This window comes from Bos grunniens, chromosome 5, assembly GCF_055505025.1.
Source record: "Bos grunniens cultivar Pamir isolate PY7600 chromosome 5, Bosgru_T2T1.0, whole genome shotgun sequence".
Classification (NCBI taxonomy): domain Eukaryota; kingdom Metazoa; phylum Chordata; class Mammalia; order Artiodactyla; family Bovidae; genus Bos; species Bos grunniens.
Genome location: NC_141169.1, coordinates 50,254,390 through 50,271,199, shown reverse-complemented (window position 1 = coordinate 50,271,199; position 16,810 = coordinate 50,254,390). Strand labels below are relative to the sequence as shown.

Below are 16,810 nucleotides of genomic sequence, written 5' to 3'. Positions count from 1 at the left end.
CCTTTATAATCTTCATCATGGATGGCACAATGGTGTTCCTTAATCAAATGAGGGACTTGCCTGTTTTCATTTTGTTGGTCAAATGAGATCTCTTCTGCCATTGTTACCTTTTAATATAACAAATCCCATAATTTTAATAAATATATAGTGTATCTGTTGCTTGCTCTCAAGAATATAATTGAGTAAGATCAACTCTGTTAATGATACAAGGCAGAATTTTGTATGTTATAAAGGTAAAAAGGGAGGCAGCAGTGGTGTCTTTTTGGAAGAATCAAGGCTTCCTGGAAGACAATGTGATGGTTCTAAATGAATGAGTAGAAAAGTAAGTAATCAAAAAAAAAAAAGTAGTACTAGCCCCAGAACCGACAGACAGTAAAAGACAGTTTTAAAGCTCATAAATATACTCAAGATATGTAAGAATTCTTTAGATAGTAAAGGAAGCATCATAGATGAGTGGGGAAAGGAAAACTCAATTAATAGTGAAGGAGACATGATTATGGGGAAGAAAAAAAACTTTCCCCCTGTATCCTACAACAAAAAATAATTGCATATGTAAAAAACAAAATCGTAAACAAACTAGAAAGAAATACAAGTGAAAATTTAATTGATCTAGAAATAGAAGAACGTAATTACGAAAGAATTGGAAGAAATTACAATTACAAGAAGGGATTGAATTGTTTGTAAAAATTTCAAGAAAACACTGCCATCCTGGGGGAAAGATCTTTGTAACTGTGTCAGGCAGAGGTCTGATGTGCTTAACATATCAAGATCTAGTCATCAGAGAAATGCAGATTATTATATTTTTCACCTACCAGATTTTGTAAAAATCTTTTTTTATATGCTGGTAAACATGCAGGGACTCTGTTCTTATACCTTACAGATGGGAATGTAACTTGGTATGACCTTCCTGGAAAACATTTGGCAATATATATTAAGGTTGTATGTTAGTCGCTCAATCGTGTCCAACTCCTTGTGACCCCATGGACTGTAGCCTGCCAGGCTTTTCTGTCCATGGAATTCTTCAGGCAAGAATACTGGTATGGGTTGCCATTTCCTTCTCCAATATATTAAGGTTAAATGAGAGTATATGCACAGTGTCTAAAACACTAAGAGTAGATGCTTAATAAATATTAGTTAACACTTACTGTTGGAGAACGCAATGGCATCCCACTCCAGTACTCTTGCCTGGAAAATCCCATGGACGGAGGAGCCTAGTAGGCTGCAGTCCATAGAGTTGCTAAGAGTCGGACACGACTGAGCAACTTCATTTTCACTTTTCACTTTTATGCATTGGAGAAGAAAATGGCAACCCACTCCATTGTTCTTGCCTGGAGAATCCCAGGGACGGGGGAGCCTGGTAGGCTGCCGTCTATGGGGTCGCACAGAGTCAGACACGACTTAGCAGCAGCAACAACACTTACTGTTATTATTGTTGCTTTTATCGTTCACAACATCCAACCTTTTAATCAGCAGAGCACCTAGAATAATACCTTGAACTTATTTAATAATAGCCAATTATTTTACCTGCAAAAGAGTTTACTCAGAAATAGCCAGAGGAATTGCTGTTCAGGTAATGGAAACTATGGTGGATCACAGGCAAGTCCAGAGGACATGGAAGGGCTTCCATGGTGACTTAGATGGTAAAGAATTTACCTGCAAGGCAGGCAGCCTGGGTTCGATCCTTGGGACAGGAAGATCCCATGGAGAAGGGAATGGCTACCCACTTCAGTACTCTTGCCTGGAGAATTCCATGGACAAAGGAGCCTGGCAGGCTACAGTCCATGGGGTCGCAAAGAGTTGGACACAACTGAGCGACTGAACTGAACTGAAGGGGCTGTCATAACTAAATAGTTCTCGGGAGGAAGCAGGGAGTTCAAAGTATGGGCTATGGAGGCTTTTCATTGTTTGTGGTGCTACAGTCATTGATTGGGCAGTGGTTGGCCAGAAAGATGGTTTTATTCTTCCTGCTAAATAGTAAAGTAGGCAATACCTTCCTGTGGGAAAGAGGTAGGGGTATGTCTCTTACAGTTTGGAGTAACTGATGATGCACAGCCATGAGAGCTCTCCCTATAGACATATTCTGACTCCAGCTTCAGCTGAGGTTCTTTATTTCTACAAACTTAATGGATGTTTATTAATGTCTATATTTGATTGGCTGATTCTCCTTGTCTTACAGGAATTTTGTAGGAAAAAGATACTGAGTCAGTGACATGATAGGCTATTAAAACATTGATGCTGTAAAGATACAAGTTACCTTAAAGGATCAGCTGGTTCAGTCTATTAGCAAGACACTTTGGACAGTAGCAATAAATGTTAGCTGTTGACGATATGCTTGCCATCTACTGCTGCATATTAAATAACCCCGAAACTTAGTGACTTTTGTTGTTGTCGTTCAGTCACTAAGTCATGTTCAACTCTTTGCAATCGCATGGACTGCTGCTTCTTGACCGCATACAGGTTTCTCTGGAGACAGGTAAGGTGGTCTGGTATTACCATCTCTTGAAGAATTTTTCATAGTTTGTTGTGATCCACATAGTCAAAGGTTTTCACGTAGTCAGTAAAGCAGAAGTAGATGTTTTTCTGGAATTCCTTTCCTTTCTCTATGATCCAACAAATGCTGGCAGTTTGATCTCTGGTTCCTCTGCCTTTTCTCAACCCGGCTTATACATCTGGAAGGTCTCAGTTCACATACTACTGAATCCTAGCTTGAAGGATTTTGAGCATTACCTTGCTAGCACTTGAAATGATCGGTAGTTTGAACATTCTTTAGCATTGCCCTTCTTTGGGACTGGAATGAAAATGGACCTTTTCCAATTCTGTGGCTGATTTATTGAGTGTACCACTTTAACAGTATCCTTTTTTAGGATTTGAAATAGCTCAAGTGGAATTACATCACCTCTACTAGCTTTGTTCATAGTAATGCTTTGTAAGGTACACTTGACTTCACACTCCAAGATATCTGACTCGAGGTAGTGACCACACCATCATGGTTATCTGGGTCATTAATATTTTTTGGTACAGTTCTGTGTATTCTTGCCACCTCTTCTTAATCTCTTCTGCTTCTGTTAGGTCCTTACCCTTTCTGTCCTTTATCTGATCAAATAACCCCAAAACTTAGTGACTTAAGAGAGTAAAAATCATGTATTCCCTCTCACGATTTCTGTGAGTCAGGAATTCAAGAGTGTCTCAATTGCGCATTTCTGTTTTAGTGTTTCATAAGGTTACAGTCCAATGTTGGCTAGGGTTGTGGTCATCTAAAGACTTATTTGAAGCTGGAGAGGCTGCTTTCAAAGTGACTTCACACATCCAGCAGTTGTCACAGACTGTTGGCCACATGGGTCTCTCCATGGGATGGCTTGAGTGCCCTGCTCACAGCATGGCCACTGGCTTGTCTTCGAGCATGTGATCAATCTGATAGACCAAAGCAGAAGCTTCACGACTTTTTATGACATAGCCTTAGAAGTCACACTTGGCCACATTCAAGGCCATCCCTGATTGAATTTGGGCAGACTAGGGAAGGGCACAAAGGCTAGGCAGTAAGGTTCAAAGGAGGCCACCCTGGAAGCTACCACAGACGCCGATGACATTTCCAGCATGGAGAATTATCTGTCTTCGTAAAAATATCTAAGGATGGAAGCTCTTAACTGATCCTTTTTAGTAATATTGCTTAAGAAGTTGTCCCTTAATTTCAGCCCTAATCTTTCCTGTTAACTCTAGAAAAGACCACTGATTTGATGCTGCTCTTTACAGAGTCTTTGAAATATCCCTACTGACAATGCCAGTGACAAAACTATTTTAGTGATAACAACCCATTTTGGGGCCAAAATGATATTTAAAATGAGCAAGGCATTCATTCATTCATCCAAGTTTTTTTTTTCATTCATTTGATAAACAGTTGATTAATTTTTGTGTGTTGAAAATGCATATAAAAGAACATATACCAAAACTAATTTTACAGTTTAATGATTATTCCAGTTAATTCCTACCCCAGTTTTTAAGTATTTCAGCTTACTTTCTTTTTGCTGATTTGTTTTCTTGACTTTCACTTTTTTCACTTTTCTTGACATTATGCTAATATAATAGTAAAATTGTTATTGATTTAGCACTTACTATATACCACGTCTTTAACGTATGACTAATCTTCCAACAGATCTTCACGGCAGGTATAGTTATTACCATTTGATTACAGAGAATTTAAGTAACTTGTTCAAAGTACTCACAGCCAGTAACTGGCAGGGTGGGATGCAAACCAGGATCTGTCTCTCTTTTCTTTATAACATGGCTTCTGTTTGTGAGGTATCCCCTTATGCATATGCCTCCTACCTAAGAGGTAAGAGACTTCCACATTGTTACTCAGGCATTTTCAAATTGTTTCTGCAGTTATCTCCCTTTTTATATGGATAGTATGGATGAGAGGTCTGATTTCAATGAGAAGTCTTTCTTAATTTACTAAGAAGAACCAGATATTTGATATGGAACAACCTCTTTCACTTTCTACTTAGATTATTTACTAAAAAAATACCATACAGTTAACAATATATAGCTCTTTAGCACCTAACTTTCAATTAAATTACTCTCCCTGTTGTATATTTTAAAAATCTGACCAATAACAGCCCCCTTTTTTTTTACACTTAATTAGCTCTTGCCATTTTGTCTTTCTACCTGTAAATATAATATGATTTTGAAGTCATAAGGTGGAAATTATGTAGGGTAGTGAGTTGAAAAAGAAAACCAAACTTCAAGAGAGAAAGCATATTTTAAATCTGTGCTCTAAATAACCATTGCCTAGAATTGATACGGAGCTGCATTGTGCAGTATGGCAGTCACTAGCAATATGTGGCTGTTTACATTTCAGTGAGAAACTAAATAAAATTTAAAATTTGGCTCTTCTTCAAATGCTTAGCAGGCACTTATGGCTAGTGGCTACCATATTGGAGAGCACAGACACTGAATTTTTTTTTTTTTTTGGCTGTGCCTTGTGGTGTGCAGGATGTTAGTTCCAACCAGGGATGGAAACCATAACCCCAGCATTGGGAGCTCGGAGTCTTACCCACTGGACCACCAAGGAAGTCCCTGAAGTATCTGTCATCACACAAAGTTCTGTTGAACATGCTGGAAAGAAACAAGGTCATAAGAAAGAATTTCACAGTTAAAAAAAAATAAGCCAAAAGGAAAAGAACAGAAGTTCTGTTATTTTAATCATATTTCATACTTTCTTCTTGATTTTCTCCATATTTATGTTTTCTCTTTAAAATGTTATGTGTATATGTACATATATATATATATATATCAGTTCAGTTCAGTTCCTCAGTTGTGTCTGACTGTTTGCAACCCCATGGACTGCAGCACACCAGGCTTCCCTGTCCATCACCAACTCCCGGAGCTTACTCAAACTCATGTCCATAGAATCGGTGATGTCATCCAACCATCTCATCCTCTGTCACCCCTTCTCCTCCCACCTTCAATCTTTCCCAGCATCAGGGTCTTTTCCAATGAGCCGGTTCTCCGCATCAGGTAGCAAGGTATTGGAGTTTCAGCTTCAGCATCAGTCCTTCCAATGAATATTCAGGACTGATTTCCTTTAGGATGGACTGGTTGGATCTCCTTGCAGTCCAAGGGACTCTCAAGAATCTTCTCCAACACCACAGTTCAAAAGCATCAATTCTTCTGCGCTCAGCTTTCTTTATAGTTCAACTCTCACATCCATACATGACTACTGGAAACACTATAGCTTTGACTAGACAGACCTTTGTTGGCAAAGTAATGTCTCTGCTTTCTAATATGTTGTCTAGATTGGTCATAGCTTTTCTTCCAAGGAGTAAGCGTCTTTTAATTTCATGGCTGCAGTCACCATCTGCAGTGATTTTGGAGCCAAAAAAAAAAAGTAAAGCCTGTCACTGTTTCCACTATTTCCCCATCTATTTGCCATGAAGTGATGGGACTGGATGCCATGATCTTAGTTTTTTGAATGTTGTTTTAAGCCAACTTTTTCACTCTCCTCTTTCTCTCTCATCAAGAGGTTCTTTAGTTCTTCTTTGCTTTCTGTCATCAGGGTGGTGTCATCTGCATATCTGAGGTTATTGATATTTCTCCCAGCAATCTTGATTCCAGCTTGTGCTTCATGATGTACTCTGCATATAAGTTAAATAAGCAGGGTAACAATATACAGCCTTGATGTACTCCTTTTTCTATTTGGAACCAGTCTGTTGTTCCATGTTTAGTTGTAACTGTTGCTTCCTTACGTGCACACAGATTTCTCAAGAGGCAGGTCAGGTGGTCTGGTATGCCCATCTCTTTCAGAATTTTCCACAGTTTATTGTGATCCACACAGTCAAAGGCTTTGGCATAGTCAATAAAGCAGAAATAGATGTTTTTCTGGAACTCTCTCGTTTTTTCGATGATCCAGCAGATGTTGGCAATTTGATCTCTGGTTCCTCTGCCTTTTCTAAAACCAGCTTGAACATCTGGAAGTTCATGGTTCACGTATTGCTGAAGCCTGGCTTGGAGAATTTTGAGCATTACTTTACTAGCGTGTGAGATGAATGCAATTATGCGGTAGTTTGAGCATTCTTTGGCATTGGAATGAAAACAGACCTTTTCCAGTCCGGTGGCCACTGCTGAGTTTTCCAAATTTGCTGGCACATTGAGTGCAGCCCTTTCACAGCATCATCTTTTAGGATTCGAAATAGCTCAATTGGAATTCCGTCACCTCCACTAGCTTTGTTCGTAGTGATGCTTTCTAAGGCCCACTTGACTTCGCATTCCAGGATGCCTGGCTCTAGGTGAATGATCACACCATCATGGTTATCTGGGTCATGAAGATCTTTTTTGTATAGTTCTTTTGCGTATTCTTGCCACCTCTTCTTAATATTTTCTGCTTCTGTTAGGTCCATACCGTTTCTGTCCTTTATTGTGCTCATCTTTGCATGAGATGTTCCCTTGGTATCTCTAATTTTCTTGAAGAGATCTCTAGTCTTTCCCATTCTGTTGTTTTCCTCTATTTCTTTGCATTGATTGCTGAGGAAGGCTTTCTTACCTCTCCTTGCTGTTCTCTGGAACTATGCATTCAAATGAGTATGTCTTTCCTTTTCTCCTTTGCCTTTAGCTTTTCTTCTTTTCTTAGCTATTCACACACACAAAATAATTACAGCTAAAATTTATTGAGTACTTAATAAATTCCAGAAACTGTACTAAGTGCCTTCTATGTATTAACTCATTTAATCCTTAGAACAATGTTATATTCATTATGGAAAATATTTTTTAAAGAGAGAAAACCAACCTTAATCCGCAAACCCAGAGGTAATCACTGTTGACATTTCTGGTGGACACTGTGGTATGCTGCCTGGAGCTTAGGATACAGCTGCCAGGAATCTTGGCTGCTGATGACTCACAGTTGAGTTGTTCTCCAGAATTACCTTCTGTGAAGGCAACTGCCTCACACTAGGTTACATCCCCGCCCTGGGGACAGCCCACATCCCATGACCGGTCACTTGTAAAGGTACAAGACACAGTCCCTCAAAGATAAATAGTTGCTTATTTTTTAAAAAATGGGGGGTGGGTTCAGTGTGGGCTAGATCCCTGGTGGGAGATACTGCATGCTGCAACTCAGATCCAATGCAGCCAAAATAAATTTTTTAAAAAGGTACAAGGGACAGTCTGAGACATGCGGCTTCAGAACTCACCTCGTACACAAAGCTTCTGTGCCATCTGCCCTGTGGTTCACCCTCTCCCTCTGCCCAGTCCTGCCTCCCCTACAGGTGCTGCCTCTCAGACTATTCTGTGCTAAACCACCTGCATACAAATCTCTGCCCCAGAGTCAGTTTCCTGAAAAACCCAACCTCAGTCAACATTTCAGAGGATCAGTTCCAGCTTTTTTATTTTTGCATATATTTATGTAACTTTAAAAAAACCTATCCAAACTTAGGTCACCCCAACAACTTTGATGTTTTCTCATCTGTTGTTTTGTATGTTAACTTTCAGTTGATAACATTTTATGAATAATTTTGCATGCCACTAAGTATTTTTTTATACCACAGTTTGTGTAAAAACTGAGCATGTATTATTACATGCTCCCTGGGATTCATGTAATACATTATACTCAGTCTTACATTCTTGAATATTTTGATGTTTCCTGGTTTTCACTGTGGCAAACCCTGTAACTTAGACCAACATTCATCCCCAACTTCTCTCTCACTTGCCTGCCTATGGGATGGGAAAACCAAATGTTCCCATGTATTTTGTTTTCCTAACCTTGCTAGGAGTGGTGTAAATTCCATCCTTCAAGAAGTCAGCTGAAGATTTCTGAAGTTGAAGGGAAGTTCCAGGAAACCTTTTGCCTTCCAAATAAAATTGCACAGCCAAAAATGGTATCATCTCCTCCCTGTTCTTTCTGCTTGGTAAGGAATAGGATGTCTGGAGCTGTGGTAGCCATCTTTCATCCACGAGTAAAAAGTCAAGAAAATGACTTTCTAGTGGCAGGCACTTGACATTGGCAAAACCTAAATCTAGTGAGTCTACCTCCATGACTCCCATTTACCCTGTCTTGAGGCTGTTTCTAATTTGACAGCTATAGAAACCTCAGACTGGCTGGTTCGAGTTCAAAGCATGGGAATACTTTACAGGTCTGAGGGAATCAGAGTATCTAAGACCTGGGGTGTCAAAGATAGAGATGCTCTAGCTCATTCCCACTAGTGTCTTTAGGATGGAAGATGGCTCTAGCTCTGGCCAGACTGCCAGCAAGTTGCTACAAACTAGACTTCCATTCATGAGCATGAACTAAAACTGGCCTGACAAAAGCAGCAGAGTGACAAGGCAGCCTAAGGAAATCATGTATCTAATAAGGGGATAATATTCAGAATCTATAAGGAACTCTTACAACTCAACAACATCAAATAGAATCCACTTTAAAAATGGGCAAGAAGATACACAAATGGCCAAAAAGCATATAAAAAGATGCTTAACATCACTAGTGATTAGAGAAATGCAAATCAAAATGGCTACAATTGAAAGCAAATGAATAGAAAATAACAAATGTTGGCGAGGATGTGGAGAAATTGGAACCCTTGTGACCTGTTGGTAGGAACATAAAATGGTACAGCCCCTATGCAAAACAGTGTGCTGCTGACTTAAAAAATTAAAATAGAATTACCATATGATCCAGTAATCCCCCTTCTAGGTATACATCCAAAAGAACTGAAAGGCTTTCAAAGAGGCACTTAAACACCCATGTTCGTAACAGCATTATTCACAATAGCCAAAAGGTGGAAGCAAACCAGGTGTCTATAAATAGATGAGTGATGAAGAAAATATGGTATATGCATACAGCAGAATATTTTTCAGCCTTAAAAAGGACGGGAGGGAGGGATTCCTGTCACATGCTACAACATGGATTATAAGGACATTATGCTAAGTAAAATAAACCAGTTGAGAAAAGACAAATATTCAATTACATTTATGTGAGGTATCTAGAAGAGTCAAATTTACAGAGACAGAAAGTAGAATTGCAATAGTTGCGAGTGGCTGGGAGAGGGGAATGGGGATTTGCTGTTTAAGGAGTATAGAGTTTCAGTTTTGCAAAATGAAAATATTCTGGAGATGGTTGCACAATAATGTGAATGTACTTAACACTTAGGAGGGATGGAGAAAGAAAAGTAGATCAAGATCACAGGGTCCCTCAGTGCCTAAGATACATATTTACTATCTTGGTCCCTTATTTGATGACCCTTGCAAATAATATTACTCATGGCACAGTGTGTATTTCGGTATTTCTTTGGTGTATTTGGTGCATGAAATAGGACCCACTCAGATCATGTTAAGCAACAGGAGATTTAATACAGGGAATCAGGAGCTTACAGAGTTACTGGAAAGTCTGAAGAGATAAAAGTGGGGCCTCCAGGAGTGCTTACTAGGACAAGACTGCTGGGCTGGTTTACCAGGCAAGAGGCGATCTCTGCTGTAGACAGAGAGCTGGGGCGTCCGGGGACACCTTTGGTGCTGTTGAGTTCAAAGACTCAACACTGTCACTGTTATCAGGAAGCCACCGCTGCTCCTGGGACTACCTCTCAGCATCCATGAAGTTAGTACCTAGACTAATTAGTAAAGCCCAGCGTGTTCACAGCTGAGTTTACTGGCAGAAACAGAGCAGGTGGCTCCAGCCTTCCATCCATCTTCCAAGTGCTTCTAATTGGCAGAAGCAGAACCCTAACTGCACGGAGATGGGGGAGGTGTGGTTTTTATTCTTCTTTAACACCTGCAGAGCGCTGAAGAATTGATGCTTTCGAACTATGGGGCATAGTCTTCTCCAGAAGACTCTTGAAAATCCCTTGGACAGCAAGGAGATCAAACCAGTCAATCCTAAAGGAAATCAACCCTGAATACTCATTGGAAGGACTGCTGCTGAAGCTGAAGCTGGAATACTTTGGCCACCTGATGTGAAGAGCCAACTCATTGGAAAAGATCCTGATGCTGGGAAAGATTGAAAGCAAAAGAGGGCAACAGAGGATAAGATGGTTAGATGGCATCACCGATTCAATGGACATAAACTTGGGCAAACTCCAGGATGGTGAGAGACAGAGGAGCCTGGCATGCTGCAGTCCATGGGGTTGCAAACAGTTGGACACCATTGGTGACTGAATAACAATGACACCTGCAGTCTCAGAAACACTAGAGGACTTCCCTGGTGGTCCAGAGGTTAGGAATCTGCCTTGTAATGAAGGGGACATGGGTTTGATCCCTGGTTGGGGAACTAAGATCCCACATGCCACAGAGCAGCTACTGAGCCCACGTGCTCTGGAGCTCACCTGTCACAACTAGAGAGTCTGCACCTCAGCAAAAGATCCTGCATGACACAACTAAGACCCGACCCAGCCAAATAAATATTAAAAAGAAAAGAAATACTAGAGGTTTGGCATAAATGCTGAGAGCCAGTTCAGAGCACCCATCACAACTGGGTTGTGGCTTTAGGCTCCTTCCGCCTCTTCTTGTCTCTGGCCAATTCCTTATTCCTTTACTTGAGAAATCTCTGACACTCCCTTCTCTACCTCCACCCCTACAGAATGGAATGCCCTTTGTGAACTTCCCTAGGTCTTAGCTCTAGCTGTGTGACCTGTGTAGTTCTCTATATCATAATAGCCCGGTTTCTTCTTTCGAGCTTCCCTGGTAGCTCAGCTGGTTAAGAATCCGCCTGCAATGCAGGAGACCCCTGTTCGATTCCTGGGTCGGAAAGATCTGCTGGAGAAGGGATGGGCTACCCACTCCAGTATTCTGGCCTGGAGAATTCCATGGACTATCTGTGGGGTCGCAAAGAGTCAGACATGACTGAACGACTTTCGCTTTATTCTTCAACTAGACTATAAATGCCTTAAAGGTAGAAACTTGGTGTATTATTTGTTAAGAATAATAAGTAGTTCCTATATTATAACATCCCAAATAGCGTTTCTTTTCCTGTTTTCTTTGCTCCATACTTTTGTGTGCTGATATTTATATGGTAAAAGCAAAAAAAGGTAACTTTCTGGCTTTTTGGCAGAGCAAAGAGTAGTTCCACCAATACTCTCTCTATATGTATCCTTATTTGACTCTCTGTGTACCTATATAGGTACAACTATACTCCAATAAAGTGAAAGTCGCTCAGTCGTGTCCAACTCTTTGTGACCCCATGGACTGTACAGTCCTTGAAATTCGCCAGGCCAGAATACTGGAGTGGATAGCCTTTCCCTTCTGCAGGTGATCTTCTCAACCCAGGGATTGAACCCGGGTCTCCCGAATTGCAGGTGAGTTCTTTACCAACTGAGCCACAAGGGAAGCCCCATATTCCAATAAAAATTAATTTTAAAAATACTTGAAGTTCTAAACTTCCAGAACTTCATGAATAAATTCTACTTTGTTTTTCACTCAATAATTATTACTTCTGTATAGTGAAACTTTCTTCACTCTCTGAAGTCTAAGCTTCTGTGGGATTTCAATTTTGTTTCCTCATATCTTCCATGATACCTAGTCCAGTGTCCTGCATAGTACGAAACAGGCTCTTACGAGGTAAAAAATAAATATATAGATTGAGATCTTTCCAAGGGGAAATATTCATCAAGTTTTCTCCTCTTTACTGTCATATGTTACTTTCTTTTGGGGGTGACATTCAAATGTAATTTAAGTATGCCTCCGAGAAATCAGACCTCAACATTTTTGGAAATGTTTCTGTAGTCAGAGCTGAGATTCTTTTCCTCAGAGCAGGGCTGTGTTCACTGCCCAATTGTCTATTCCTGTGACTGAATGTGAAAAGGTTTCTTTTATGAAAATTGTGTTGCATGCATATAAAATACTCTTGGCCTGTGGATAATGCCAGATATAGTAGGGAGTTTTCTCTAGGGGACCAGTTTTTATTCTGCTCCCTGTCTCTTAACACAGGGCAGTCATAAAATCACAAGATCATTCAACAGTTTTTCTCAATCTTGGAGGAATCACTTTTTTAGGAAATGAAGTTTAAAAAGAAAAAAAAAAAGGAAATAAAATTCTCTCTAAACATATAAATAACCTATGGACAAGGCATAATGTTTCTAAAACTTTGACTTACGTCAGTTGTTCAGTCTCAAGAAAAAAATTACCATGAATGCAGATTAAACAAAGCCCAAAAGCATGTGAAAGGGAAAGAAAATAAGTACCTTTTAAAAAAATAATTATATTTAGCTGCTATTTTACATTATAGCTTCCCTGGTGGCTCAGATGGTAAAGAATCTGCCTGCAATGCAGGAGACCTGAGTTCAATCCCTGGGTCAGGAAAATCCCCTGGAGAAGGGAATGGCAACCCACTCCAGTATTCTTGCCTGGAGAATATCATGGACAGAGGAGCCTAGCTGGCTAAGTCCATGGGTTCACAAAGAGTCAGACACAACGGAGTGACTTTCACTTTGATATTCCATTCTAGGGGAAGAGCAAAATTCACCTCTGGAGTAAATGGAGATTCAGTTTGAGGAGAGAAAAAAAAAAAAGCCTTTGAGATTGTGAGCTAGTCTCTATGGGGACGATTTGACAATGAGAATTTTTAATACTCTGTTTGGAGTAATAAAATTACAGTGATTTGGACCTGTGGAACTCAGAAAAGAGATGAAGGAGAAGGAAATCTGAGCAAAATGGCAGCAGGCAGTACCTGAGAAGAAAATATAGTGGTAAATTCCCTGTGTTGAAAATAACCATAGAACTTTTGAATACTTATATTTTCTGTCCTGTGCTTACAGTATACTAATTCCTCTTGTAATTCTCAGACCTTCAGTAAGTCTTTTATGAACAACCACTTGTACAGAATGGTGCTTGGGGAGTAAATGAGGGGGCAGTGGTGACAAGTGGGATGAAGTGGGGCAAAGAGGAGATAGCAGCCACTAAAAAGCAGAAATTTAGAAACGATCGAAAATTCCTTCTTAACCTTGGGGTAACCTTGGGGACTCATAACCTCTGTATTAAAGAGCCAAGTAAACCTAGAGGCCTGGGACACTTGAGGTCTTTTGACGCTACACATGAAAGGTTAAAGCCTGATCCCCAAGCAACAGGAACAACCCCCAGATTGTGCAGGATCTGCCTGGATGGGCTGAGGTGCTCTTTAAGGACTTGAATACAGAGAATTCATAGAGAAAATTGGAGACTGATATTAAGACCCATTCATCTCACTGAAGAAACTGCATATTTAGAAACAAGAACAACGAAACAGAACTCTGTAACCTGTTCACATGTGGATCTGTGCATTCTTAGTAACTGTCACCATGGTAGCAAGGCAGTTTGACAGGGTGCCTTCTTAGCACAGTATATACAAAGGAGAGAGATAACAGCTCATCATGTACTGTCTTATACCTTCCTTATTTATTTGTGTTGATCCTGTACCTCTGACTATTATATTAGCCTTTGACACTTCTCGTCCTGATAGCATCAAACACAGTGCTAAGAATATATTAGGCGCTAAAACACATATACTGATTGACTGAATTGAATACATTATATTTCTGCTGTGTCTTCCTTTCTAAGCTATAGAGAGAGTCACCCAGCAGAAATTTGATTTTAAAAATGACTCCTGGGAATTCCCTGGCAGTCCAGTGGTTAGGAGTCTGCACTTTCACTGCCGAGAGGGTGGGTTCAGCCCCTGATTGGGGAATTAAGATCCTATAAGCCTTGCAACAATCTCCCCACCCTGAAAAAAAAAGAAAGAAAAAAAACCTCCTATGTTTATCTAGAGGATCGAAACTAGGCCATTTTCCTAATTGGACTGACCCAACGTGCATTTCAGATTGGAGGGGGTGAAAGGACAAAGATTAGGTCCTCTAAGACTCTTTATCTTATTAGAAGACTAACATGTGAATAGTAGATAGATGAGTAAGTAAATTCACTTGCACTAGTAAGACCGTTCAAGGCCCAGAGGCTTTTTGTGAAGACTTGCAGTGCTGTTTTCTGCTTGGATGCAAAGACAAGGTTGGCAGCAGTTCCTGAGTGAGTAATGTCAGGCCTGGGTTAAAGCCCAGAGGACAGGGAGTTCCCCAGATTTGAACTTCAAACTGAGAAAGCTTTTTGGGCATCTTATATTCAATGAACACTCAGCCTGGGAAGCCTTCTTATTATAATGTTTTGAATGAATGATAATTTTTAGTGTAGCCTTTTCCCTAATATATTCTTACATTTCATTTTAATTTTTCATCTGTATAATTGCCCTGCATGTCAATGACTTTCATTTCTACTCTTAATGTTTTGTTATTTCACATTTCTTTTTTAAAGTATTTAAATGTGGACATAACCTCTTTGTTTTAATAGCCAGGGGGAGTGCCTAAATTTGCCACTTTTAAATCTGGGTTCCTGTAGTTTCAACAGATTCTCAGCATGTGTCACCTCCAGCTTACAGATTGATATTCCAGTCATGTTTGAGGCTGAAAACAGCTGCAAGAATTTGTCCTTAGAATTCTTTAGCAGTTGCTTCCAGTTGATAAAGTCCAAATTTGGCTGGTCAGTGGATCAGCTACTGGGATGTGATTATCGTCGTGATATCACCCCACTGGGACAAACCACATGGGACCAGCCTCTCATGGGACAAGCTGCGGAGGTTGCCATTGCCAGAGAGGAATAGGTTAAATCCTTCCAAACCTGCTAAGGAATTTGACCTAGTTCCTGGAAATTAGAGTGTATAGTGAAAAGTATATTTGGTTGCAAATGTGTTTCTTTCCCAAAATTACTTTTGAAACCCTGTGAGACAGGGATCTCATGGACTCAGGTACCACCATTAATAAGCTTGACTAATTCAGTATGAAGTTTGGGGAGCAGACAAATAATATGACTTCATTTTATGAAAAGAATGTTTAGGTTTATAGTGGTGAATGTTTGTGAAGACACAGCTGACATGCTTCCAGCACTCTCCTCTCCTGTTTTTTGACCCTTTGTTTAAAACAAGGGCAGGCACAGGTGCTCAGTCAGTGTTGAAGAACTGAGGGAACAAATTTGAAAAGCTCCTCACAACCTGACTCCAGCCTACTTGTCCAGTTGTCGTATATCCAACTGCCCTCTCCCCAAAACATCTAATTTATACTTTGGCAAAATAGTTACTGAGTTGCCTAAAAATCTCTCCTGCTTTCCCAGTTCTGTACCTTTGCTATTACTGTACCAGTGGCCTGGAATACTCTTCTCTCATATCCCAGAATATGAAAAAGGTTTTTCAAGCCTCATTTCAAATGCTACTTCCTTCATGAAAATTTTACTGATGATCTCAATAAGGTAAAACCAAGCCTCTTTGCCTTCTAACTCATAAAATTCTGTACCTCCTGGTCATTTATTCTCAATTATTTTATCACATAATTATCTCTATAGTTAATGTATTACAAGCTTGCCATGTAGTAATCTTAAAGATTGGCACTGGGTCTTATTCATCTTTACAGTAACTCGCACATAGTTGATACTCAGTAATTGTTGTTGTTGTTATTCAGTCACTCAGTTGTGTCCAGCTCTTTGTGACTCCATGGATTGCAGCATGCAAGGCTTCCCTGTCTTTCACCATCTCCCAGAGTTTGCTCAAACTCTTGTCCATTGAGTCAGTGATGCCATCCCACCATCTCATCCTCTGTCTCCCCCTTCTCATCCTCTGTCTCCCCCTTCTCCTGCCTTCAATCTTTCCCAGCATCAGGGTCTTTTCTAATGAATTGGCTGTTTGCATCAGGTGGCCAAAGTGTTGTAGCTTCAACTTCAGCATCAGTCCTTCTAATGACTATTCAGGATTGATTTCCTTTAGGGTTGACTGGTATGATCTCTTTGCAGTCCAAGGGACTCTAAAGAGTCTTCTCCAACACCACATTTCAAAAGCATCAATTCTTTGGCACTCAGCTTTCCTTATGGTCCAACTCTCACATCCATACATGACTACTGGAAAAACCATAGCTTTGACTATGTGGGCCTTTGTCGGCAAAGTAATGTCTCTGTTTTTAGTACACTGTCTAGGTTTGTCATAGCTTTTCTTCCAAGGAGCAAGCGTCTTTTAATTTCATGGCTGCAGTCACCATCTGCAGTGATTTTGGAGCCCAAGAAAATAAAGTCTGTTACTGTTTCCACTATTTCCCCATCTATTTGCCATCAAGTGATGGGACTGGATGCCATGATCTTCGTTTTTTGAGTGTTGAGTTTTAAGCCAGCTTTTTCACTGTCCTCTCTCAGCTTCATCAAGAGGCTCTTTAGTTCCTCTTTGCTTTCTGACATTAAGGTGGTGTCATCTGCATATCTGAGGTTATTGATATTTCTCCCGGCAGTCTTGATTCCAGCATTTGCTTCATCCAGCCCAGCATTTTGCATGATGCACTCTACA

General features: G+C 40.2%; 1 protein-coding gene across 8 annotated transcripts in view; it reads left to right on the top strand.

The window, feature by feature from the left end:
* XPOT (exportin for tRNA) overlaps positions 1-16,810 on the top strand; it is a 173,463-nt gene that overhangs the window by 1,229 nt on the left and 155,424 nt on the right. The gene's annotated exons all lie outside the window — the stretch shown is intronic.